The 26,185-nt window shown below is 38.6% G+C and overlaps 1 long non-coding RNA gene across 9 annotated transcripts in view; it reads left to right on the top strand.

The window, feature by feature from the left end:
- LOC103215140 (uncharacterized) overlaps positions 1-26,185 on the top strand; it is a 170,259-nt gene that overhangs the window by 97,630 nt on the left and 46,444 nt on the right. Inside the window, exon 10 of one of the 9 annotated variants that reach the window (XR_012092797.1) lies at positions 14,653-17,086. The exons of 7 other annotated variants lie outside the window; for them this stretch is intronic. This is a non-coding gene — a long non-coding RNA (uncharacterized lncRNA). One more of the 9 variants, XR_012092796.1, reaches the window with a different exon arrangement.

The raw sequence follows: 26,185 nt of genomic DNA, 5'->3' as shown, positions 1-26,185 counted from the left end.
GTGCTATTGGGCAACTTCAAGTGGATTTATATATGTTTAATCAGAATCACTCAGAAGGATGAGAGTGGGAAGGGGCAGAAAAAATATTTGAAAAAATGATGACCAAAATTATTTCAAGTTTGATGAAAGTTTCAAACCCACACAGCACAATCAAATTGTTCAAAACCTGTGATAAAGGGAAAGTCTTAAAAGCAGTCTGTTAGAAAACACATGCTATGCATAGAAGAACAAAGATAAAGATAACAGCAGATTCCATATCAGGAACAATTCAAGAAAGAAGACAAGTTTTATTTATGGTGATTTTAGAACAACAAATTAGAAATAGAAGGAAATTCCTCAACCTTTAAAGAGCATTGATGAACAACCTATATCTAACCTCACACATAATGATGAAAGACCAAATAATTTCCCCCTAAGATAGAAAAGAAGAAAAGGATGTCTGATCTCATCAGTCCAAGTCAACATTGTACTGGATGTTCTAGTCAATGCAATAAGGCAAGAAAAAGGAATAAAAGTTATCCAGATTGAAAAGGTTGAAGTAGACTATTTGTTTTTCACATGATATGGCCATTTATATAGAAAATATGATGGCATCTATGAAAAAAAACTACTTGAATGAATAAATGAGTTTAGCAAGGTGGCATGATGTAAGATTGATGTACAAATTAAATTGTATTTCTATATCATATCAACAAACAATTAGAAATTGAAATGAGACAATACCATTTACAATAGTATCAAGAAATAGGAAATACATTTCTTGTATAAATCTGACAAAATATGTGAAAGACCTATACATTGAAAACTGCAAAATGTTGCCTAAAAACAATTAAAGACCTAAATTAATGGAGATACATTATCTATTCATGAGTTGAAACACTCAATATTCTTACAATTGCAATTCTCTCTAAATTGATCTATAGGTTCAACACAATCCCAATGAAAATTTGAGCAGGCATTTTAATGAAAATTGACAAATTGATTCTAAAGTCATATGGCTGACATTCAACCAAGGTGGAAAGCAAATACATAAATAATCATGTAGAAATGCAAAGGACTTAGAATAGCCAAAATAATTTTGAGAAAAAACAAAATTAGAGGACTACCACTACTTGGTATCAAGACTTATAATAAAGTTACAAAAATCAAGGCAGTGAGATGTTGGCATTAATAGTGGCAAACAGATCAATGGAATGGAATAAAGTACCCAGAAATAGACCAACACATATATACACACAAATTGTTGATAGAGGTACAAAGGCAATTCACTGGGGGAAAGAATAGTTAAGTCTGCTCTAACAAATTACCACAAGCTGGGTGGTTTATAAAGAACAAAAATTACTTCTCCTAGTTACAGAGGCTGGAAGTCTGAGATCAGGATGCCAGCATGGTTGGATTCCGCTGAGTGCCCTCTTCCAGGCTTCAGATTGCTGTCTTCTTGATGTATCCTTACATGGTAGAAGAGGACAGGAGAGCTCTCTGTGGTTCCATTTACAAGGGTGCTAATCCCATTTATGAGGGCTCCATCCTCAAGACCAAATTACCTCCCAAAGGCACCACCTTTTAATACCATCACACTGTGGATGAAGAGTTCAACATATGAATTTTGGAGGGACACAAACATTCGATCCATTGCAGATAACCTTTTCAACAATGGTACTAAGACATTTGAATATCCATAGGCAAAAATAAATGAACTTAGATCAATATCTCCTGCTATATTAAAAAAGTTAATGTCAGTGGTCATAGACTGGCAAGATAAACTCCAAACTATAAAACTTTTATAAGAAAACAGAAAAATACCTTTGTGACCTGGTGTTAGGCAAAGATTTCATAGATATGATAGGTAGCATGAGCCATGAAAGAAAATTTCGATACATTGAACTTCAAAATTAAAAACTTTTGCTCCTCAAAAGATTTTGTTAAGAGAATAAAAAGACAAACTACATACTGAAAGAAAATATTTACAAATCATGTATTTGATAAAGGACTTTGTATCCAGAATGTAATAAGAAACTCTTAAAATTTAATAACAAGAAAACCACCAGTTTTTGTTTTAGGATTAATATTAATTTTGCAAAATAAGTCTTTAAAAAAACAAATCACTAGGAAAAGACATAATCTAGACCTAGAATTTTTGGCAAATAAGCTCTACCTCAATTTTCAAACTATTATGGCTACAAGAAAATAGAAGAATAACAATTAGAATTGGGGTTAAAACTGAATAAACAAATATATAGTTACTCGCTAAAATAATACTTTTAGCCAAGTCAACTGAAAAGGGATATGCAGGATATTTATAGAATATTTATAGAATGAGTTGGCTCTTAAAATGGATTTGATAATATCTTATATTCTACATTCTACTGGCTACTTAATAACCTGCTGCAAAAAAAAAAAAAAAATTAAAAAAAAACTTTTTCTGAAGAGTAGACAAAGACAGATAAACAACATGTGCTCAGCACTTCTGTGTACCACTCATGAAGACATCAAGGACATCCCTGAGAGTTGGGAATGGGGAGGGCATCATTCATCTACAGGAATGTGGAAGATGTAGAGAAGCCTGGAGTCATCATATGCATAATATGCCATATAAAATACATCCAGAAAATGAAAGTAAATTAAAATTAAGAATACTTCGACCCAATCCTCTTAAGCCAATGAGAATATTCTCCTTTTTTTTTTTTTTTTTTTAAGAAAGTAAAGGAATGAAAGAATGGCTACTCCATAGGCGGAGCAGCCGAGAATATTCTTAAAATTGCACTTTTTTGACATGTCAATTATGTCTTCCAAATAGCCTCCTGAGCTAAAAAATAAGGTAAAAATCCTTGTTGAACTAGTATTTGCTACTTTACTCTCACTGTTGTGCTCTCTCTTTCTCTGTAGGTAAGCAGATGTGTTCACCATAGCTAAGAAACAAACTTGCATGTATACCCTCTGAATCTAAAATAAAATAAAGTAAGAAATCCTCAAGATAGTAAAGTATAACTGAAAAGTCAAAAATCAATGGGTGGAATGGTTGATCTATACTGATGATATATTTCACCTCATTACCCATACCTTGTGTTATAGTGCTACATTACATTATGACAATCACAGATATTAGCAAGAAAAATCATAAGGCAATGCAGAAAAAATTTACTATGGACCAAGAAGCCTACATCAAATTCTCCCGTTGCTTAGGGAATCTACAAGAGTTGTAATCTTCAGTTAATGGACTAAGTGGTCTGGGGGTCCTGTTCCTCCTATGCTCTTCAATGACACAAGAGACTTTAAGTGGTCCATCCATGTATCATTGAAAAGCTTCTGGGGATTTGCACACACCATGGTTGTGGATCTTAGCAGGGATGACACCAGTCTGGCTAGCTATTGGACTCAGGTTTAAAGCATTATTGGCTGAACCAGGACTAAATTATCCCAATGAGAAAGGATATAAATTTAGAAGTTCCAGAAACAAAGTCTAGGACAACTTTTAGATGTCTAGTCTGTATGACAAAACACTAACAAACCTATGATTTGTAGGGGGTCTATATTGTCAATTCTACTGGAAAGAACACTTTGCAAAATATTTAAATGTTTTCTGCACTTAAAAAAAAAAAAAAAAAAAAAAAAAAAAAAAAAAAAAAAAACACCAAAAGTGTCTTCACACCTTAATTTTAACTGCTAAATTTTGTTGACTAAATGGTTTTATTTAATGCTTTTGCATTACATCTTTAAGTACACTTTCTCCAGGTATTTTCTTTTCCAGGAAAAATAGGTAGAAATTTAGCCTTTGTCTCATTTTAATAAGATTAGCTGCAAGCCTATGTAAAATGCCTGTTTTGCTGTTGTTATGAGGAAAATGCAATGCCCTGGATTCTAAATATTAAACTAGGAAAGACTGTAAGGCAGAACAGGCATTTTACACAGCTTCAAATACTGACTGCCTTCTGCTTGGGCTGGGGCCACACCTTTTGCCCATCTTTCTCTGGCTGTTGACCAGAAGCAGGAAGTACAGAGATACATTTTAGTGATGAAGGAAAGGGGCTACATCAATGGTGTCTTCAGGCCTTAAACATATTTTTGACCACATAAATTCTAATTTCATCTAAAAAAGTTTCACATACACCTCTCAAAGTAAGTCTTAAAAGCCATTGTAGCAGAGGTAATGTCCACATACCCTATTGTTAATAAACTCTGAATGTGAAGTATTTGAAAGAATCATTGCTTTGTCATTTTTGTGAAGTTCATTTTTCAGAAAATATTATTAACATTATTATATTGAGGTTTACCTTGTCCAAATTCAAAGATGTGAAGAATTCTAATAAAGCTATTGGCTATTTCCCTTTGCCCTTAGTATATATTACAATGACTTTGGCTCTTTAGACTTGTATATGCAGGCATATAATTCATAAGTTGCTAGAATTCCATTTTTCTTTATCAAATTAAGTATGTTTATACCAGAGATAAGAAAAATAAAGCTTACCAGAAGGGCATGGTCTTTTTAACATTTTTCCAGCTGTCTCTGTTAGAACTCACTGCCTGTTGCTTGGAACAACATCTTTCTTCCTGGCTGTGAGCTCCTGAGATGTTGGATTTGCTGTTTGTTTATATAATCTTTTATTCAAAACATCAAGAACTACATCTTTGTGCAATTTTTAAAAATTAAGGATACAGCAGTAAGCAGACAAAGTCCCTGCTCTTTGGAGCTTTCTTTAGATGATGAATGTGAAGTCAAAGTGTAAATCATCAACCATAGATTAGGAAGGGGTTCATGTGTACTCACTTCTGTCTTAGGGACTGTATTAGTCCATCTGAGCTGCTGTAACACACACACCATCGACTGGGTGACTTAAACAACAAACATTTATTTGTCACAGTTCTGCAGGCTGGGAAATCCAAGATCAAGGTGCTGGCAGATTTAATGTCTGATGAGGGCCTGCTTCCTGGCTTGCAGATGGAAGTCTTCTCACTGCCATGATGTAATTATTAGGTTGGTGCAAAAGTAATTGTGGTTTTAGCAACTTTAAAAGTAATATCTCCCAAAAGCCCCACCTCCAAATGCCATCGCCCTGGGGATTAGGCCTCAACATATGAAGTTAGGGTGGGGGTGACACAGCATTCAGTCCATAGCAGGGAGCCTTGTGGAGAGTGGAAGGATCAAGGTTCCTTAGGACTCTGGCAGACAAGATCTTGTTGGGACTTCAGCTGGTGTATCACTTTCATAACATTGTTTTCATCTCATAGGGTAGGGACCACAACAGGGACAAGCTGGGCTGCAGCACTCAAAAACTGGTTCCAGACAGATTCTCTTTAAGCGTGTTTTACCTTTCTTTCTTTAAAGCAGCCCTTACCTGGTTACTGGATAAAAACTTCTTTCCTTTCTCTTTTATTCTTCATTTCCCTCTTGATTTCATTTCATTTCACCTATTGATGGCTTTTGAACATTAGAGTAGTATGAATAAAACATTTTAACGCCCAAATCCTGTGTTTTGAAATAAAATTAGCTAAAATTAATAAACAGTGACAGCAACCTCACCAAAAAGCCCTGACAGGCACATAGAATTCTCCTTAAGGAAGTCTCATCTGACTCCTCATCCTACTTTCATTAGCTCCCCCCTACCCCATGCTGACCAGTTAAATCAACCTGCAGACTCACCCACTTTTCATTCCAGAACATGACCAAGTCAGACAGTATTTAAGGATTTAAGAAATTCTAGCCACCTCTCTCCACCCGGGACTCAGCATGAAATCATATTTTACTGATGAATGAAAATAAATATCATTAGGCTAAGGTCTGGGGTGTGTATTATTATTGTTGTTGTTATTTTTAGAAGTTTGCTATATTAAAGAATGTTTCTTAAAATAAGACTTTAACCAAACTTAGGATCATTTGCTGAGTTTCTTTAAAATCCCTATGTCTGGGCCTCACATCATGTGGTTCAAAATCGCTAGGGTTGAGATCTGGAAATCTGCGTTTTAATAGTGTCCTATGCATTTCTGATACACACTCAAGTTTCAGATCCTTGAGGGTCCCAAACACAGTGAAAATGTATTTGTGTCTACACAGAAGTTTTTTCGAATTGTCATTTTGTTTATCTGAGTATATGGGACCAGAGAAACTACACTTAAAAATTACTTTTTAGAAAATAACATTTATAAATTACTTTTTAAAAATGACTCTTTAAAGAAATTAGTATTATGAAATTTCATGGTCATATGACTGGAACTTTTAGTGATTTTTTCCATATTTGAATAGTAATTCAAGTCCTTTATATTTCAACCTCAACTTGAATTATGTTGTTTTATTCTACCTGATTCCATTGAGTAATTATTCATGCATTTATTTACCAAACAACTGTTTAGGGTCACTATGGGCCAGGCACTATGCTAGGATTGGGGATACTTTTGAGGACCTTAAAAATTAAGCGGAGACGTGGTCAAGGGAGTATTGAAGTCATCTAGATAAGTAGGAAATTATAATACAACAGGGCAAGCATCATGATGAGAGGTGCACAATACTCATGCAAAATAAACTATTAACACAAAGATGAGCCATTTTCTTTTCTTTTTTCTTTTTTCTTTTTTTTTGAGATGAAATCTTGTTCTGTCGCCAGGCTGGAGTGCAGTGGGGCCATCTCGGCTCACTGCAACCTCCACCTCCGAGGTCCCAGTTCAAGCAATTCTGCCTCGGCTTCCCGCGCCACCATGCCCAGCTAATTTTTGTATTTTTAGTAGAGACAGGATTTTACATGTTGGCCAGGCTGGTCTTGAACTCCTGACCTCGTGAGCCGCCCGCCTCAGCCTCTCAAAGTGCTGGGATTACAGTACAGGCGTGAGCCACCGCGCCCGGTCAGATGAACCATTTTCTAACTACAACACCAGTCCTCTGACTTCTGCAGCTGCAGAGCCACCCAACAATGAGCCTTGTCTTCATTTTTCTGCCACCAGCAAAATGCTCTATATCAGTAAGGCTTTAGAAAAAGGAATGTAAAAAGTAGTTTAGACGTAACTGGAATAAAATATTCCCAATTCTGAGGGCCTTTTTCTGAATAGGGAAGAATAAATATTTCTATTGCCCCTCTTACTTTTCAGAAATAGGTAGGTATAATAATCTTGCTCAAGAGTGGAATCAGGAGTTTCTAAAGAAAGAGAAGTAATTTCAAAATGTCCACTGATTCTTTAGATTGCTAGAGATGGTCTTGGAGTAAATTGTTTAGCAAAACACCTTAATCAGTCTCCGGATTTGGAGACATGTGAGCTGATCCTAGTTTGGTTGCAGTGAATTGTAGTTAGATCAGTTTCTCGACTGCACATTATTGACATTTGGGGCTGGATAATTATTGGCTATGAGAGGCTGTCCTGTGCGTTGTAGGATGTTTTGCAGCATCCCTGTCCTCTATCCACTAGATGCCAATAGAATCTCCCTGCCCAGTAATGGCAATCAAAAAGGTCTCCAGATATCGCCAATGTGCCCTGGGGACAAGGAAGCAAAATTACCCCCAGTCAAGAACCACTGGGTTACATGGGTTAACTACGTAACTGTAGTTAGAAAGTACTACAAAGTAACAGCAATTTGGGGAGGTTAACCTGGCATCTGGGGAGAAAGGTAAGAAAGAGGTAGCTTCCAGCAACATACCAAGCCTAGTTTGAGAAAATCCCAGTGATAGGGAAGTTGTTGGTTTTATAAGATGAGTAATGTCTAATAAAATTGTAAATTTAAAATTGTTTTCTGTTTTGTGCTGAACTGAAATTTCTGTTTTCTCTCTCTCTCTCTCTTTTTTTTTTTTTTAACCTGCAAACATCCAGTAAAATTCTATTGCATAACAATAAGGGAATTGTAGCCTCCTCAACTTGACCCTGCTGGTGAAGCCAGTTAGCACTGCAGTGACCAGAATTCTAGTGACCAAGACTGAAATGAGTAAGATGACCCTGGAAATTGTGGGTAGGAGCCAGAGAACAATGGAGAAGCCACACTGACTTACTTGGATGAGGACGTGAGACATGCTGTCTTTTCCCCAAATACTGCAGGAACGTAACCATTGTGGGAGAGGAGATACATAGACACAAGAAAGAATATCTGAAAGCAGTATATTCTCTTATTGTATCTTTCTCTTTCCTGGAAAAGTTTTTAAATATAGTAGCAGGTTATCATATTTCAAATGGATTAGGCACCCTATTTTCTGTAGGTATGGGAAAGGATTAGACACCCTCCTAGAACTTATTTTTAAATTGGTAATTTTAAAGCAAGACATGAATGCTGAAACAATGAACACTCAGTAATTTTGATTTTTATTATATTTTTAAATGAATGATTGAGGTAAGGGGTTTTTGTTTGTTTGTTTGTTTTGTTTTTTGACAGAGTTTTGCTCTTGTTGCCCAGGCTGGAGTGCAGTGGTGCAATCTCCGCTCACCACAAGCTCTGCCTCCCAGGTTCAAGCGATTCTCCTGCCTCAGCCTCCTGAGTAGCTGGGACTACAGGCATGCATCACCATGCCCAGCTAATTTTGAATTTTTAGTAGAGGCGGGGTTTCTCCATGTTGGTCAGACTGGTTTCAAACTCCTGGCCTCAAGTGATCCACCTGCCTTGACCTCCCAAGGTGCTGGGATTATAGACGTGAGCCACTGCACCAGGCCAAGGAAAGGTATTTTTTTAAAAATTGTTAATTGTGGGAAAATCTGTAAGAATATACAAAATAAGTCCTTGCATTTTTTGCACATAGTCAAATTGGGATAATGGGGATATGGGTAATGCTTTTTTTTTAGGGGAGGGGTTTGCTAATTTTTTTCAAATGTCAGTAATCCCTTTTTAGTAAAATAAATATATATATATATGTTATATGATAAATAGCTTGTATGTGAATATGTTAGTTAGATGACTGCACCACAATTAAGAAATTTAAATAATGGATTCGATATAAGACAGGTAAAATTACCTTTATACAGAAGTGATTCCAACGAAGCAGGATTTCCTCAGGCTGAATGTAGGAATAGGACCTACAATGTAATCAAGACTTAAACAAATGTGAAGGCCAGAGAACCGGACCCCAGCATTTCTACTGCTATTCATGCTGAGGGAATTACTTGAGAAATAAAAGTTGCTCAGATAAGCTTGAAACATGCCATGAAGTGGGTTCATAATTCACACCAATGCATAAAGACTCTGCAGAAGTCTTGCAGGAATAAGCACTTAACATTGCTTAACCCCAAATTTTCCAAACTTACATATTATTCTATGGGATGTACTTTGCATAACATGACTGGGTTTAGCATCTGAAGAAAACATGAGCAAACAAGTGTGAATAGAGAGATAAGAGAGGTTGGTATGGAATCAAAAAAAAAAAAAAAAGAAAAGAAAGGGAAAAGCCCCAAAATTAAAAAAGCATCATCTACCTCTAGCACCAGGTGGAGAAGACGCTGACTGATGACCATGGGTAATGGGTATTTGGTTTGGTTGGTAGGCATGCACCCAGGTGGAGATGACATGCCAGGCCTTTATTAACAATAGCCACTGAGATCATTCAGTTGCTCCTCTGATTCCATTCTCAGAAAACAGCGTTTTGACTACAATTTGGCTTTTCATATAACTTTATTCATAGGGAGAAAAAGCAATAAATGCTATTCTTGTGTGCTTGGTTATTTCCTTTTGCAAGTAATTAAGTTAACTTTCTGACATGATTCTCTTCTGCGCTTGATCAGCTAAGTCTATCTAATCCTAACTACTTTAGAAAACTCTGGAAAAAAATCAGCTTTGTACCTGCAAGCTAAGGACTAAGTTTAGGTTTTAGTGGTTCTTCCTAGTTACTCACATTTCTTTCTAGTTCTTGCCAAAAGACATGCCTAATTTTAACATAGCTATAATCATAGCAGAAATGCAATTTATATTCTGCTTTTTTCTGTGTTTCCAGATTGCTACGTAATTTCTGTAATGATCATTTTTAATGGCTGCATCATAGCTAATGAAAGTGATAATTTCTTAAGAATAATTTGCCAAGCCACTCTTTAATTGTTTAACTGTTAGGCTGCTTTTGATTTTTCCATAGATATATAATAAACACCTTTGCATTCTAGCCTTTTCTTTCCTTAGAATTTTGATTATTATGCCAAGTGGTATAAATGTTTTCATGGTTCTTTAGATGCATTGCCAAATAATTTCTTAAAAAATAAGAGCTACCACCCCGCCAAAAAACACACCCTTCAACAAAGTGATGAACAACTTTGGCAGGCCAGGAAAGGCTGAACTTAGCATTAAGGATCTTTGGAGAGTGCGTATGGGAGAATGGAGGTGGGAGTTGGGGGAAGTAGAAGCCAATTTCCAAGGAGGAAGTGCAGAAGAAACAGACGTTGTGAACGTAGACTACTCAGTTCTAGGTGATCGACTGCTCCAGGAAAGAATAAAGTGGAGAGAAAGTAACAGGATCAAGCAGATGTTTAAGCAGGAAATAAATATTTGAAGAAGGGACTAGGAAAGACGCAAAGAGTAAGGATTCTAAACAAATGCGGGGCATGTTCAATATGCATAAACTCGCTGTGGTAAGAGCAAAGTTGTGTATGCAAAAATCTCTTTAATCACATGCTGTATAATGGTAGCTTTCAAGTTCTGTTGACAATAACCAAGAGTAAGAAGAACATATCTGATACCAAAGTTTCACCCTGATATTTTCTATTGTTACTTTCCATTTGTTCATCATCTTCCTCTTCCTCATCCTCCATCTCTCCCTTCCTCTTCTTTACTCCTCCTCTTCCTACTCCTCCTCCTGCTCTTCTTTCTAGTGGAGTCCCACTAAATACATTTCATAACCCACAATTTGGAAAACTCTGACCTACAGGGTGGCCTTAAAAGCAATATTTATTTTGGAACAGTTGTATTACATAAATATTTCTCCACTATATGCAAAAATATTTTATCATAGCACTTAAAATATATATAATTCTGATTCATACCGAGTACCGATACACTATAATCTTCTTCTTCCTTCAAGAAGAAGATTAGAAGAGGTAAATATTTCGCCAGACTCCCTTACAGCTATTCAGGTGGGGGGGCCAGGTGTCCAAGTTCTGGCCAGTGACACCTAAGCAACTATCTGCTGGGAGTATTGGAAAGCATTTGTCTTCCTGCTGTTGCTGTTCTGTGCCTTTCCTTCCTGCCTTAAAAGTGAAAGTCATGCCTGAAGTAGAAGCAACCACATTGTGACCATGAATGAAAAGTCAAAAGAATCCCAGGGGTGTTGGTCCTGACAATGTTGAACCTCTGAAATGAAGCCAACTTCACTTTGTGACACTTTCTACATCACTAAACTTCAGGAGAAAATGGTCTTCATGTCCAAAGCACAGAGCAACTCTGTGTCTGGTCCTTCGGTTCACACATTTGCCTTCTCTTCATTAAACTTGGAGGTTCCAGTCAGGTATGGATGAGCCTTGTGTGAAACAGAGAAGAGCAGGGCTTCACCATTGCATGTCAAGAACAGATAAAGCAACAAATAGAGCCCCTCAAAATTTCATATTAGTTTTTATAAAAATAGAGGGTCTTCACTACAGTGTGCTAGTTTATTTTGAGTCTTGAGAGGATAAATTGACCCTAAGCATAGAAGACCCTAGCCCTGGGCTTTATGACTTCCCTGGCTTTTCCTTCTCATAATTAGTATCTTTTCAGAAAAACCGCCATTGGCACAAAGGGAGGCAAATGAGTTATGATGTTCAGGTTTCTCTGGGAATCCTGGCCAGGTAGTGAATCTCAGTCTTATTAACTTGCACTTGCTGTTGCTGACCTTGTGGGGAAGGTCAGAGTCTCTCTAGGTGATACGAACAGACAGAGCTGAACTATTCTTGGGGCTTAGTGTGAGTCACTCACTGCAAATTGATCAAGTTATTGTGACACCCCCTGTATTAGTCAGATTTCCCCAGAGAAAGAAAACCAATAGGATGTGTAGATAGATAAGTAGATAATAGATAGATAGATATTTATCTTTTTATATATGTATAATATTGATTGATCTATAAGATAGATGGATATGGATCAATCAATCAATCAATAGATAGATTTATTTTAAGGAATTGGCTCATGAAAGTATTGGGCCTGGGAAATCTGAATTCTGCAGGGAAGTCCAGCAGCCTAGAGACTCAGGGAAGAATTGCCGTTGCAACTTGAGCCTGAAGATGGTATAGAGACAGAACTTCTTCCTTGAGGGACCTCAGTCTTTTTTTTCTCAATGTCATCAACCAGTTGAATGAGGCCCACTCACATTTTGGAGAATAATCTGCTTTATTCAAAGTCTACTGAATCAATGCCAGGTGCAGTGACACACACCTATAATCACAGCACATTGGGAGGCCAAGGTGGGGGGATCACTTGAGGCCAGGAGTTTGAGACCAACCTGGGCAGCATAGCAAGATCTGATCTCTGGAAAAAAAAAAAAAAAAAAGGCCTACTGAATTAAATGTTAAGCATATCTAAAAATATCTTCACGGCAACATCTAGGCCAGTGTCTAACCAAATATCTGTGTATCATAGCCAAGACAAGTAGACACGTAATGGTAACCATCACATCCTCTGATTAATAAATCACACTTCCCCTTTACTGAGCCTCTCCAAATAGGAGGACAGAGGTGTCCCTAAGGAGCTGTCTGGCTTTCCAAGTACTTTTTTCTACTTCTATCAGCTGAATTAAGATTTTCTTCAAAAGAAAATGCAGCCCTCAGATAAATTCTTTGAATTTAAGAGGTTTTTTTTCAGGAACTTGGAAATAATCAGTTTATAAGTGCAACCTAAAATATTTCTGTCTGTAATTTCAATTATCTTGAGTTTGTAGATTGTACTGAAATAGCTAGCACCTATTTTCTTCCACTTAAAATGCTCCAGAATTTCTGGCAAAAAGAATAGCTATAGGAGAAAAATTTTTCATGTTTTCATACATATAGATTTTAATTTTCTTATCTGCAAATTTAGAAAGTTGGACTGCATTATCTCTAAAGTCCTTTTTAGATGTAGTGTTTTTGAGTTCATAATCATGATGAGTAGAGTGAGTAGCCACTTGTCCCATGGAAGAGTAGAGTGTAGGTGTGTGTAAGGTAGGGGCATGCTAGGTATTTTGTTTTTACATATAGCAATGACTCAAGTCACCAAAGCACAGTTCTATTCTTTTTCCTTCCTTGTCATCACTCCCTGCACCCCACCATTACATCGTGACTGCCAAGACCATAGAATCTAGGTTATCAGTGGCCAGGTTCAGTGGTGACCTGCCAAGTGTGAAACAAAATTTATTTGCATAAACCAGAAGACCTTGTTTGTGAGCATTGCCACTAGGATCTATACAAAGGGACTGGAAGGGATGAGACTGGCTCTTTTTGGACAGATGAGGGTTTGTGGAGCCTTCTAGCCTTATAGAAGAATGCAGGCACTGGACCTGCCCAATCTCAAGGAAGAGGCACCAGGAGAATCCACCCAATGACTTTTGAAGGAAGCATTCTGGAAGATAGAGTTGGTGTGCATTTCTCATCTTGAATCCTCTGAAAGTCTGGTGTTGTCCAGGACAGCTGAGAGAGAGGGAAAACCTGTCTGAGATAGCCTACGTCCCCACTGTGGGGTGTGGCAAAGGCGTGTGAGCTTTCCATGGGCTCAGCATGAGCTATAGAAGTTGGTGAGCCCTAGAATCTGGTTGCTAATGAGGCCTATAGCTGCGGGATGACTAGAGATGGGTTCTTGGGGGCAAGGGAAGGAAGTGCATTCCTGTGGGACTATCCATGTCCAAAAGCTACGCAGAGGGGCACATTAAGTGCACCACACTTTACAGCTTGCAACAGACAAGGACAGAGAGGCTGGAGGCAGCCAAAGAGTGGACCACAAGCCAGATGCAGAACCTCCCCATCACCAATACTCAGCCAGGTTTGTTGAGGCCTCTTCCTTCTCTTTCTGAGGCTGAGGCTGCCAGGAAATTATCAGAGTGAGGGACCGTGGGAGCTTAAGAGTCAGACAGGTGGAAGGGGCGAGTAGAAGCTCAGAGGGAGTGTTAAACTAGATGAAAACTGGTAATAATGATAATAATGCCTGTACTTTACTGAATGCATACTGGAGAGAGATCCTGTTACAGTTCAGTTCAAAGGGGCTAAAAAAATGACTGAGTTGGTCTTAGCTGTCTAAATTGTCCTGAAATCAGTTTTCCTCTCTCTAGGCAGATATGAGGACTAATCAAAGAAATGTGCACACAGATAAACAAAAAATGAGATTTATATTTGCACATCACTGCTTGGTGACTTTCCAATAAACATACGCTGCATGGAAAGTTCTAGAATGATTCTTTTAAACCCAGTATTATCTTTCAAAGAGGGTAATTAAGCATGGCAAGTGTTTGCCACACTTGTTTATCCTCAGTGGTTTTGTGTGGACTGATTTAATCTGGCTGAATTCAGCCTTGCTTTGCTGATTTTGTTAACCTTCCCAATGGAAAGAAGGGCTGAGACGATTGGAAGGAGTCTGTGGAAAAGGGGAGAGGGGACTAAGGTGGTCATTAGTAAATCTGTCTTCAGACTGCTGGCTGCTCCTTCTTAGAAGGACAATTTGACCAAAACAAAAGGTCAGTTACCTGTTGTTTTCAGGTGAGAGAATGTTTATTATACACAATGCCAGCACACAGGTGGGACCTAGTAAATGATAATAGCTTCTTCTGTTGTTTACAGATGCATAATCTTTCATGGCATCGTCACTGCTAGGAGACTTCTCTTAAAGTCGCTCAGCTGACTTCATACCTGAGTTCCTGGAAGAAGCTGGTCAGCAGGGGCGGCTCCGTGACCTTCCAGTGTGCAAGGGCATTGCTCAGTGCATCTGGGTAGATAATTCTGTGTTTCTGATTCATTGGTGCGGTGTCTAGTTGTGTTGCCTGCCTTTCTTCCCCTAGGAAATTCCTAGTATGTGCTGGTACCCAGCAGATTTACTCTGAAACATTTGTACTGCACAGGGCTTTTTTCTTCTTCATCGACTTTTGGCTTCTGATTTCAGAACTTCTGCCCCAACTAACTGGTAAACGCAGCTGGATACCATCTGGTTTATGTGCTTCCCATCACAGATGACCTACCTCAGGCAGGCCACTTGATTTTCCTTTCTTTAAGGTCAGCCAGTATATGGAGAGCACAAGTGGGAAGCGTTCAGGGGCTTTCTGAATCTAAATTAGCTTTCCTCAAAGGGTGGTATATGCTAAGCCCTGGAGACAGTGTTTAAGTGAAAGATAAGTCACCCTGATGATAAAAAATATACAGAACAACTGCCATTTAATGTGCACTTGTATAGTCTCTAACGCCCCCAACAGTCTTCTGGGATGAGGGCCCCAAAGCGTGAGGGGATGAAAGAACTTGCTCAAGCCCACACAGCTGGAAAGTGGGTTTGAACCCAGTCCTGCCTGACTTCAGAGTTCACATTCTTGCCTCTGTGCCAAACTGCCTCCCAGGTGTCCTTGACCAAAGAAATAATATGAATTGGTTGAAAAGAGGGATTTTGTGTTGCTTCAAAGGGTAGAGGTGGAATCACAGAGTGAAGCCAAAGGAGGCAGATTTCAGTTCAACATTAAGACGAGACTTTTAACCACGGTAGGTGGCTAAAAAAATGGGATGAGCTATTTTGCAAGCCAGTGAGTTCGTGGCCTAGAGGGATTCGTTCAAACCCAGGCAAGTGCAAATCTGTGCTACTGCGCAGAGCATTCCTGCTTCAGCTGGGAGGTTGGACTGCACAGTTTTTCAGGCTCCCCCAACTCTAAGAGTCTATAGTTCTGTGATTTTTAGAGGACATGTCGCAGAAAGGTGACTTCTGTTCCTCAAGCATGCCAGGTTCATCCCAGAAGCTGTTGTAGGCCTGCACTTGCTGTGAGGCCTCTGGGCTGGTTCTATCCTCTGCTGAATGTTCTCTCCCACACGATTGCCCCCAGGCTAACTTTACCTCCACATCTTTTCAAAGAGGCCTACCCTATTTAGAATTTACCGTTCACAAAAAGTGCATCTCTGCTAGTGCTCCCAATTCCTCTTCCTCTGCTGTAACTTTTTTTTTTTTTTTTGTAGCACTTGTCATCACCTTTTATACTATGTAATTTACTTTGTTAATTCATTAATTGTTTATTGTGTTTCTTCCTCTGCCAGTTCTGTGGGGCCAAGGTTTTTTTGTTTTTTAAAAAAATTTTGCATCCTGGTACCTAAATGGTCCGTGTCATGTTGTAGACAATCAATAAATATTTGTTGACTAAACGGTGGAACCACGTGGAGAAGTCTGAGCTCAGGCTCTGCTGACAGCCAGGTAGGCAGCGTTGGGCAAATCACTTCATCACTCTGGTCTCAGATTCCTGTTGGGGTCTGTACATCTGTAAGAATAATTGTGTGATTTTAAAATTCAATTGGGTGGGTTGTTACATTCCTCTTAAAAATACACCAAGCAATTTCAAATGAACACCGGTACAAATGTAAGAAGAAAATATGCCAATCATCACTTTTGAACCACACTTTGGTCTTTTTGCAGCTGAATGGCTAACCTAAGCCTTTTCACACTCAGGTTCTTTGTTGTTCTGAGAGCCATTTATTATTGGAAACACACCATTGAAAGATAAATCTAGTGACCAGTACACTTCCTCTATGAACGCGTATGCTGGGGATTTTCCACTGCTTGGTTACTGCTTAGGGGAAAATTTTAGAGCAGCAGGAAAAAACATTGATAATTTGCTCCTATTACTGGCATAAGTCATGATTGGCGCCTCTAAGCACACTGGGGATATAGCAACTAGTCTGATTGTTTGATTTTTTGGTTTTTTAATCCACACACATTTTGTGAGTTTAACTATTATATTCAGGTGTAGTTAGATGGCTTCACAAGAATATGGAGGAAGCATGTTATATGTGCTATGTGAAAGTATAGTTATTAGATAATCATAGATATTAGATAGCTAGATATTTGTCATATCTAATATATGTGCAGTCATACATCACTTAACAATGGGACTATGTTCTGAGAAATGTGTTATTAGGTGATTTTGTCATTGTGCGAACATCATGGAGTGTACTTAACAAATCTAAATGGGATGGCCTTTTGCTCTTAAGCTACAAACCTGTTCAGCATATTACTATACTGAATACTACAGGCAATTATAACACAGTAGTAAGAATTTGTGCACCTAAACACATCTAAACATCAAAAAGCTACAGTGAAAATACTGTATAGAAGATTGTTTAAAATGCTAGACTGTATAAGGCACTTACCATGAATGGAGTTTGCAGGACTGGAAGTTGCTCTGGGTGAGTCAGTGAGTATGTGAGGAGTGAATGTGAAGGCCCAGGACAATTCTGTACACTACTGTAGACTTCACATACATTGTTTTCTTTGACTAAACTGAATTTATTTTTTAAGAATTTTTTTCTTCAATGATGAATTAATCTTAGCTAAATGTAACTTTTTAACCCTATGAATTTTTTTAACTTTTTGACTCTTTTGTAATAACACAGCTTAAAACATGAACACATTTTACAGCTACACAAAAATATTTGCTTTCTTTATATCCTCATTTTAGAAGCTTTTTTCTATTTTTATAAATTTATTTTTTTCAGTTTTTAAACTTTTTTAATTAAAAATGAAGACTCAAATATACACATTAGTCTAGGCCTACACAAGGCCAGGAGCATCCATATCACTGCCTTCCACCTCCACATCTTGTCCCACTGGAAGGCCTTCAGGGCAATAACACGCGTGGAGCTGTCATCTCCTCTGGTAACAATGCCTTCTTCTGGAATACCTCCTGAAAGACCCATCTGAGGCTGTTTTACAGTTAATTTTTTTTTGTAAGTAAAAAGACTATAGTCTAAAGTAACAATAAAATATAGTAAAGTAAATACACAAACCAGTAACAGTCATATGTTATCATTATCAAGCATTATGTCATGTATATAATTGTGTGTGCTAGACTTTTATAGCACTGGTAGCACAGCACAGTAGGTTTGTTAACAAAAGCTTCACCACAAACGTGTAGTTCATAATGCTATGACATTAGGATGGTTATGTCATCATTAAGCAATAAAAATTTTCTAGCTCCATTATAATCCTATAGGACCACCATTGGATACATGGTCCGTATACACCATTGACGTCTTTTCTGCAGTGCATGACTACACTGAATGTAGTAAAACACATACATAGATGATAAACTAAAGTAGTATTTTCTTGTAGAATAAAAGGCTTCAAGAAACTAGAAAAATAAGGACAAAATCATTCCAAAGCAAACAGAAAGACGAAAATAAAGAGCAGAAATCAATGAAATTTAAAGCAGAAAAACAGTAGAGAAAACCAATGAATAAAACGTTGGTGTTTGGAAAAGATCAATAAAATTGATCTAGCAAGACTGACAAAGAAAAAGAAAAGACACAATTACCTACATCAGAAAGAAAATAAGGAATATTACTACAGACCCTACAAACATCACAATAATAGTAAGGGAATACTGTGAAGAAGTCTACACAGAAATTTGGCAACTTAGATGAAGTAGACAAATTCTTTGAAAATTACAAATCACCACACTTCACTCAACATGAAAGATATAATTTGAATAGTCCCATAACTCCTATTAAGGAAATTGAATTCACAATTTCAAAACCCCCAGAAAATGAAACTCCAGAATCAGATGGTTTTACAAGAGAATTCTACCAAATGTTTAATAAAAAATGAACATCAATCCTACACAATCTCTTCCAGAAAATAGAAGAGGGGAACACTTCTCTGATGTTCCAAACTAGGTAAACTTTAAAATTGGCTATTTTTTAAAAATTATTATTTGAGTGTTCAAAATTTCACCTTTCCTTAGAAATTGGTGATATGTTTTTCTCTTTAGGTTTTTTGCTTTCTTTTTTTTTTTTTTTTTTTTGGAAATGGAGTCTCACTGTGTTGCCCAGGCTGGAGTGCAGTGACACGATCTTGGCTCACTGCCAGCTCCACCTCCCGAGTTCATGCCATTCTCCTGCCTCAGCCTCCCCAGCAGCTGGGACTACAGTCGCCCGCCACCATGCCCAGCTAATTTTTTTGGGTATTTTTAGTAGAGACGGGATTTCACTGCGTTAGCCAGGATGGTCTTGATCTCCTGACCTCGTGATCTGCCCACCTCTGCCTCCCAAAGTGCTGGGAGTACAGGCGTGAGCCACCACGCCCAGCCCTTTTTAAGTTATACTGACACTCATAGTAGAGATTCTTGATAAATATCTATTGAGTGAGTTTTTCCAGCACTTTGCCTATCTAGACATAATTACATAATAAGTGGAAGCAAAGTCCTCTCTCTAGGCTGCATTACTCCTTGGTTTACTTATTTGAAAGCATCTTAATATTGCTTTTATTAATGTCATCCTGAGACACAGAAAAAAAAATTTGCTAATACAAAAAAAAAAAAAACCCACTAGTTTAACTGATCTCTCAACTAGGACTCTCTATTTTAAGATTCCTCTGTGTATCTAGAGTGCTCCAGTTGTGGCTCATAACTGTTGAAATTACCCATTTCTGTACAACAAACCTCCCCAAAACTTAGTGGCTTAAAACAATAATAATCTATTATTTCTCATGATTTTGTGAGTTGAATAAATAGTTCTAGTCTTGTGGGGGTCAGTTCTGTAACTGCAATCAGTTGGCAACCAGGCTGCGCTTGTCAGCTGTGGTACCTTCATTCTCTGCATGGCCTCTCCTTATGGCTAGCTTGGGCTTCCGCACAACATGATGATTTCCAAACAGCATTCCAAGATGGCTTCATCACATGTCTGGCATTTTGGCTGGGAAACTAGACTAGCTGGAAATCAGCCATGTGTCCTCTCAAGCAAGGTACCTGAACCTCTTTACATGGTGGCTCAAAACTCCATTAAAGCAAAGGTTGCTAATTTTTTGTCTAGCCTAAACTGGTATTGCTTCTGCTACATTCCGTTGGACAAAGAAATTCACAATACCATCCCAGATTGAAGGAGGAGGGAAAATAAGCTCCATCTCAGTGGAGCTTCCATCAGTGGAAGGAAAGTATAGAATTTGTGGCTATCTCTATAGTTCTAAATCTAAATCATTTATATTCCTCTAATCTGCAAAATACACTATTCCATCCTAACATCCTGAAAAGTCTTATTCCACTATGGCATCAGGCTCATACTTGAGATCCAGAATATTTTCATTCAAATCAGGCTCAGATATAAAAGGGGTTCCTAAGGTGCTGTTCCCTGGGTACAGCCAATCACTGTGGCTCTTCTCTATCTAAAGATCTCTGAATTAAACACACAAGTTCTTTTTCTTCCCTGATACTCAGCCTACAAAGAGGACAGAGTAAGGGATACTCCCATTCAAAAAGGGAGGAAAGGGAAGCACATAGCAGCCTGTGGCCCACAGTAATTTTGAAATTCATCTGGGGAGAGGTTGTTAGATCTCCTACTACAGCACAGAGACTATTCCTTGATTAGGGTGCTTGTCTGCTCTCTCCTTTCTCATTTGGCTCTTTGGCTTATTTTTCTCAATCTGCTGTTCTTGGTGGCTCTTGGTTCCACCCTCTGGATTTTGGCTCTATCCCTGGAGAACCCCTTTCTTTTCCCTAAAGTAAGGCCCATGTTCACAGCTGAGTAACTTTCTCTGCCTGGTTTCTGCTTTTGTAAAGTTTAGAGCCTGGAAGCCTCATTTTATTTTGTACTTTCCTGTCTCTTTTAGTCAAAACTGGTGAGACTTTTACCAATAAAAATTCTCTTTAAAATGTTATATATTTTCTATTCATCAAATTGCAAATTCACTTTATTAAATAAACATCACACCTGGCCAGGTGCAGTGGCTCAATGCCTGTAATCCCAGCACTTTGGGAGGCCAAGGCAGGCGGATCACTTGAGGTCAGGAGTTCAAGACCAGCCTAGCCAACATGGTGAAACCCTGTTTCTACTAAAAATACAAAAAATAGCTTGGTATAGTGGCTCGTGCCTGTAGTCCCAGCTACTCGGGAGGCTGAGGAGGAGAATCACTTGAACCCAGGAGACAGAGGTTACAGTGAGCTGAGATAGCACCACTGACTGCACCCCAGCCTGGGCAACAGTCCAAGACTCTGTCTCACAAAAGAAAAAAAAAAAAAAAACACCTATAAACATCATCAGAATAGGCATTTTTCCCCCTTTGGACTGCAAGTCAGGTGCTGTGGGGAAATGCTCTGAAGAATCTTACATTTTTTTGAAGTATTATGAAAGGGTTGCACAACCACAAATCAAGGTCATGTAACCTTGATTCAGTCTTTACTCTGAGAATATCTGAGTGTCAGCACTATGGATTTAATCTTTACCTTGAGACGACTCCTTATTTTGAGAACTTTTTTTCTCATGGAGATGCAATAAATATCAGTTTTCTTTTCCAAACTAGTACGTCCAGATATGGAAACATTTTCTCTCAATTCTGTTTTAAAAAGGAATAATTTCTTCTTTGGCTCATTTCTGTTTTCCCATGCTTCATTATAGGTGGCTAAAATAAGCTGACTTTCACTTTTGACATTTTGCTTCAAAATTTTCTTAGCCAGATCCATAAATTCATTGATGTGTTTTCTGTCTTCCAGGTAACCACAGGCAACAATGTTTCCAAACAATTCCAGCACTGCCTAAGTTTTGCTTTCTCCAGCTTCTGATAGCAAATACTTCACTGCTTTTCCAACCTCCACTAGTAGTCTCCTTGCCACCCTTCCAACTTCCACCTGCTCTACATGATCTGAAGCTGGTGCCACATGTTTTAGTTTTTTTGTTTGTTTGTTTGTTTTTGAGATGGTGCCTTACTCGGTCACCCAGGCTGGAGGGCAGTGGCATGATCTCGGCTCACTGCAACCTCTGCCTTCCAAGTTCAAGCGATTAACCTGCCTCAGCCTCCAAGTAGAGTAGCAGGGACCACAGGCACTCACCACCACGCCTGGCTAATTTTTGTATTTTTATTAGAGATGGGGTTTCACCATGTTGGCCAGGCTGGTCTCAAACTCCTAACCTCAAATGATCCACCCACCTTGGCCCCCCAAAGTGCTGGGATTACAGGCATGAGACACTGCACCCAGCCTGCTTTAGATTTTTGTTACAGCAGCATTGCACTTCTAGTTACCAACTTCTGCATCAGTTATATTTGCTGTGTAACAAAAGACCCTAAAGCATAATGTCATTTTTAAAAAGCTATATATTGTTTCTCAGGATTTAGTGAGTTGAAAGAGTGATCTTCCACTGGTCTCACTTGTTCAATTATGAGACTGTATTGATCTAACAGTTAATCTAAGACTGCTGGCCAAAATGCCTTAGTTCTTACATGTCTATTCCACATAGCTAACATGGGCTCCTTCAAGGCTACATTTCAAGATGGTTCCATTCACATATCTAGCATTTTGTTCAGGATGGCTAACATCCTAACATTAACCAGGCTTCTAACTTTCCCTGTGTTCTCTCCAGCAAAGTAACTTTACATTGTAGCTGAAGGCTATAGCAGAACAAAGGTAGAAGTTGCCAAATTTCTTAAAGTCTGGGCCTATAACTAGCACAAAATCACTTCTGCTGTATTTATTGGTCAAAGGTCACAGGGCCAACCTGGATATGAGGGGAGAGGAAAACAGATGCTACTTTTTGATAGGAACGGTGGCTAGAATTTGTGGTCATTTTTAATCCACCAATGACCTGACAATGACTTCAAGGATATGTAAGATCCTTCACTGTTTCTTGGTTTTTAGATTTTGTTTCATGTTAGAAACGTCTACCTCCCACAGAATACTTAATAGTTCTTTAGCAGAAAAGATTAGAATAAGAATCATTTGTGTTTCTCTCTTAGCACCTTACATAGAGTGTGCCACTCAAGAAATAATTTCTGGATGAATGTCGGCTGAATGAAATATTCAGTCTGAATTTTGTAATATATGTATACTATTGTATTATAATTCCATGTGAAATTGGTTTTGATTCATGGTAAACTTGCCAAATCTAATTAACTATTTGATTAATCAACAGCAGTGAACCCCCAACTGCTGGTTTGACAGCAATTTTACTATAAGTAGACCCTTCTTAGTAAAATGAAGCTTTTCATAAACAGTCTTTCTCTCAGGCAGCAGTTCTTAACCCTTGATGCCAATGGAATCATCTGGGATGCTTTTAAAACATATTATCCCAGAGCTCTTTCACCTAGACTAATTAAATCAGAATCCCTAAGTGCATTAGGATTTGTTTCTAGGTGATTCTCGTGTGAACCCAGGGCTGTGAACCACTTTTCTGGAGCTAAGGCTTTGAAATTGCATCTTGCATTTCAGGGAGGTAAATTTAACCCTTCCTCACCCAGCTTCAACCACAGCAGTCCAGCTTTTTTGTCTGATATCCATACTCACAACCTCTAAACAATTGAGGTCACCAAATGAATTTAATGCTAAGAAAAAGTTGAAAACACTAGGGTGTTGTGATAGCTGAGGACTCTTGGCTTTGTGAAATAGAACAAATAATCATTGGAATATTTTTCTTGGCATTTATACAACTGGTCTACATGAACAACTTTGAGGTTGTGACTATTTAGTAGGAGGCAAGATCTGCTTTCCAATATCTCCAGGGTGTTTGTTTATGCACAGGCTTCCAATCATGTTGCAGATCTGAAGCTTGTTGGTCGTCTTTATTTACCCAAAGCTTACATAGGGCCTAGTGTCTGTATGTAGTAGATCAAGATAACCTTTTCCTGTTTCTATAGGAAGTACTTTGCAAGGCTCAACTTCTGACAAACCCCAAAGTTCACTTTTCAAAAGAAAATATACCAACTCATTTTCCTTGACCTATGCAGAGCTAGTTCTTGTGGGGAATTTTTACGCTATAGTAAGGGATAAGAAGTGGTATGGAGACATTTTCAAGAAAAATTAATTCTCTAAGGGCTAAACAATGCTTTTAATAATCAAAGAAGATCAAGGTCAGAATGCTTTGTTATTTGAACACTTCCTCAGATCAAAGGGTCAGATGTAATTATTTCCTGCCCTTGCTGCTCAGGTAGGTCAGTTCTGAAGATAAACCTCTACAATTTAGCAAGCCAGGTTCTTCAGGTAAATCGCTTATTAACAACATCCACATAGGTCTTCATTTCAGTGATCTACAAAACAATTGCTGGTCCTGTTCACGTTTCCTCACCTCTCTGTTTCTTCAGTCTCTTGCAATCTGAGTTCTGCTTACACCATTCCATTCCAACTTCTCTGGCAAACATTGCCAAACCAAGGAGCAGTTTATGGTCCTTAGCTGGCTGTGCTCCTCAGCTGTGTTTAACCAAGTGTCTCTTCTCTAAATTCTTTACTTCCTTAGTTTCTCTGATAGTACACTCTGCTGGTTCTCTTTGACCGTTCATTCTGTCCTGCCCTTAAATGTGGGGAATACTCAAGTACTCATGTTTGGATCTACTTATCGTGTGTCACCCTTTCTCACTGATTTCATGCATGCTCCTTGTGTTAACGATTAACAACTACTGATGATTCCTAAATCTCTTTTCCAGGCCACAAGGTTCCCTACATTTGAGTTTCAACATTACATATTCTTGTCCTTAACAAATGTTTTCCAAAGCACAGCCACTGAGCCAGTGTGAATTGGTATGAAAGAGCTTCTAGCAAAATTCACATGTGCTGTAGCTCTCCCATCATGCCTGATGCTGATTTCTGAACATCAGTCAATATACTTCCTTTCCTCAGATAAGTTTATTTCAGGAGCATGGGGGCCTTTACTCCTTCCCCTGTCTCTGTGCCTCAATCAGGTGCCATTGCAGCATCAATCAATACAGTGCATCATTTGGAAGCTTGCACCACCAAAGAAGAGAGATTTACGGTAAAATTTACTAGTCTATCCTTTCTAGCCAATTAGATATAATTTGCAGGATATCCTCTGAGTGTCTGTCTCTTAGAATTGGCATCCAATCTTTGATTTCTTGTTTTTTATATGCAAGAAGATGTTTTAAGAAGACATCCTTTTATTTAGCTCTGTCCTTCTGTCTTCATATTACCACACATTCTCCACGCCGTTTCCGTAATCTTATTTATTTGAAGAAACCCGACCTTTCATCATGGACATTTTGGTAGATCTTCCCTGTGCCATGTTAACCTAGGGCTCTGGAGAAAGGGCAGTGAGCTACACTGTAGGCCTTGGCAGTCCACTGCACAGCGCCATTTCACACAGTAATTAATGTCCCCTGCAGGACCCCTGTTACAGAAACATTTTTTCTCTCTTCTCTTGCACAGGCCTAAATGATGCTTACGGGCCCTCTTGAGAAGCTCAAATTGATGTAAAGCACAGCCATATGTTCTGTAACTGCCTGCTTTAGACATGTAGCTAGGGTTTTATCTTTACTGCACTTTGGAGACACTCCTGACACTTGCCTATAAAAGACCCTTCGGTGTCTACTCACTTCTGGTTAAGACTGTTCTTAACCTTGATAAAGTTGCTGTTGTGACGATTTGAGGTGGTACTCTGTAAGGCAGTCTCCAGGTCTGTCTTACTCACTGCCCTATTGCTAGTACCTAGCACATGATACATAGGGGCTCACTAAACATCTGTTGGAAAAAAAAAAAAAAAAAAACCATGAATGGCTATATCCTTATACTTCTCAGCTAGTAACTTAGGTCCCCGTTGCTCAAGATGGCTGAGGCAGATGTGATGCATTCCTTAGGCCACCAGGAATGTGGGTTTGAGGATTCATCTTGAAACCAGACAGATTTTGATAACTACAGAGCAAGTAGAGCTGTTTACATTTTGCCCTGTTGTGTCAAAGGTCACTTAGTCCTTAAGTCTTTCAAAGAAGAACCTGGACAAGTTGCTGAGCATGACCTCCTGGGCTGGTTGCCCAATAAATTTGCTTTAGCATTAGGTTATCCTGTAGTAAAAGGGAGTCATCCAAGAATAGACCCTAAAAGCCTTTTGATGGGAATAGGAAATAGGGAATCTGATTTCAGGTAAGCCTATGGGAATTTCCTGTAGCAAGTTGGGTCCTAGGAGTGACACATCATGGTGGGCATTTTGTCCAGGCTTTTCAGATTGCCTTGTAAAAACTCTCAGGAGGCTAAACTCAGTTTTCAGCGTCTACAGCCATAAAATTTCAGGGACACATTTCCCTCATCAAGCACCCTTCCAAGGACACTGGTGAGCATAACAAGGTCTCCCTTCAGTGAGTAATCAATACTACTGCATTTGGATCACAAAGAACCCAGACAGTTGCTCTTTGCAAATCTTTGTTTGC

Source organism: Chlorocebus sabaeus, chromosome 4 (assembly GCF_047675955.1).
Source record: "Chlorocebus sabaeus isolate Y175 chromosome 4, mChlSab1.0.hap1, whole genome shotgun sequence".
NCBI classification, from domain to species: domain Eukaryota; kingdom Metazoa; phylum Chordata; class Mammalia; order Primates; family Cercopithecidae; genus Chlorocebus; species Chlorocebus sabaeus.
The sequence above is the reverse complement of the archived record's forward strand: the minus strand, read 5'-3'. Positions and strand labels throughout refer to the sequence as shown.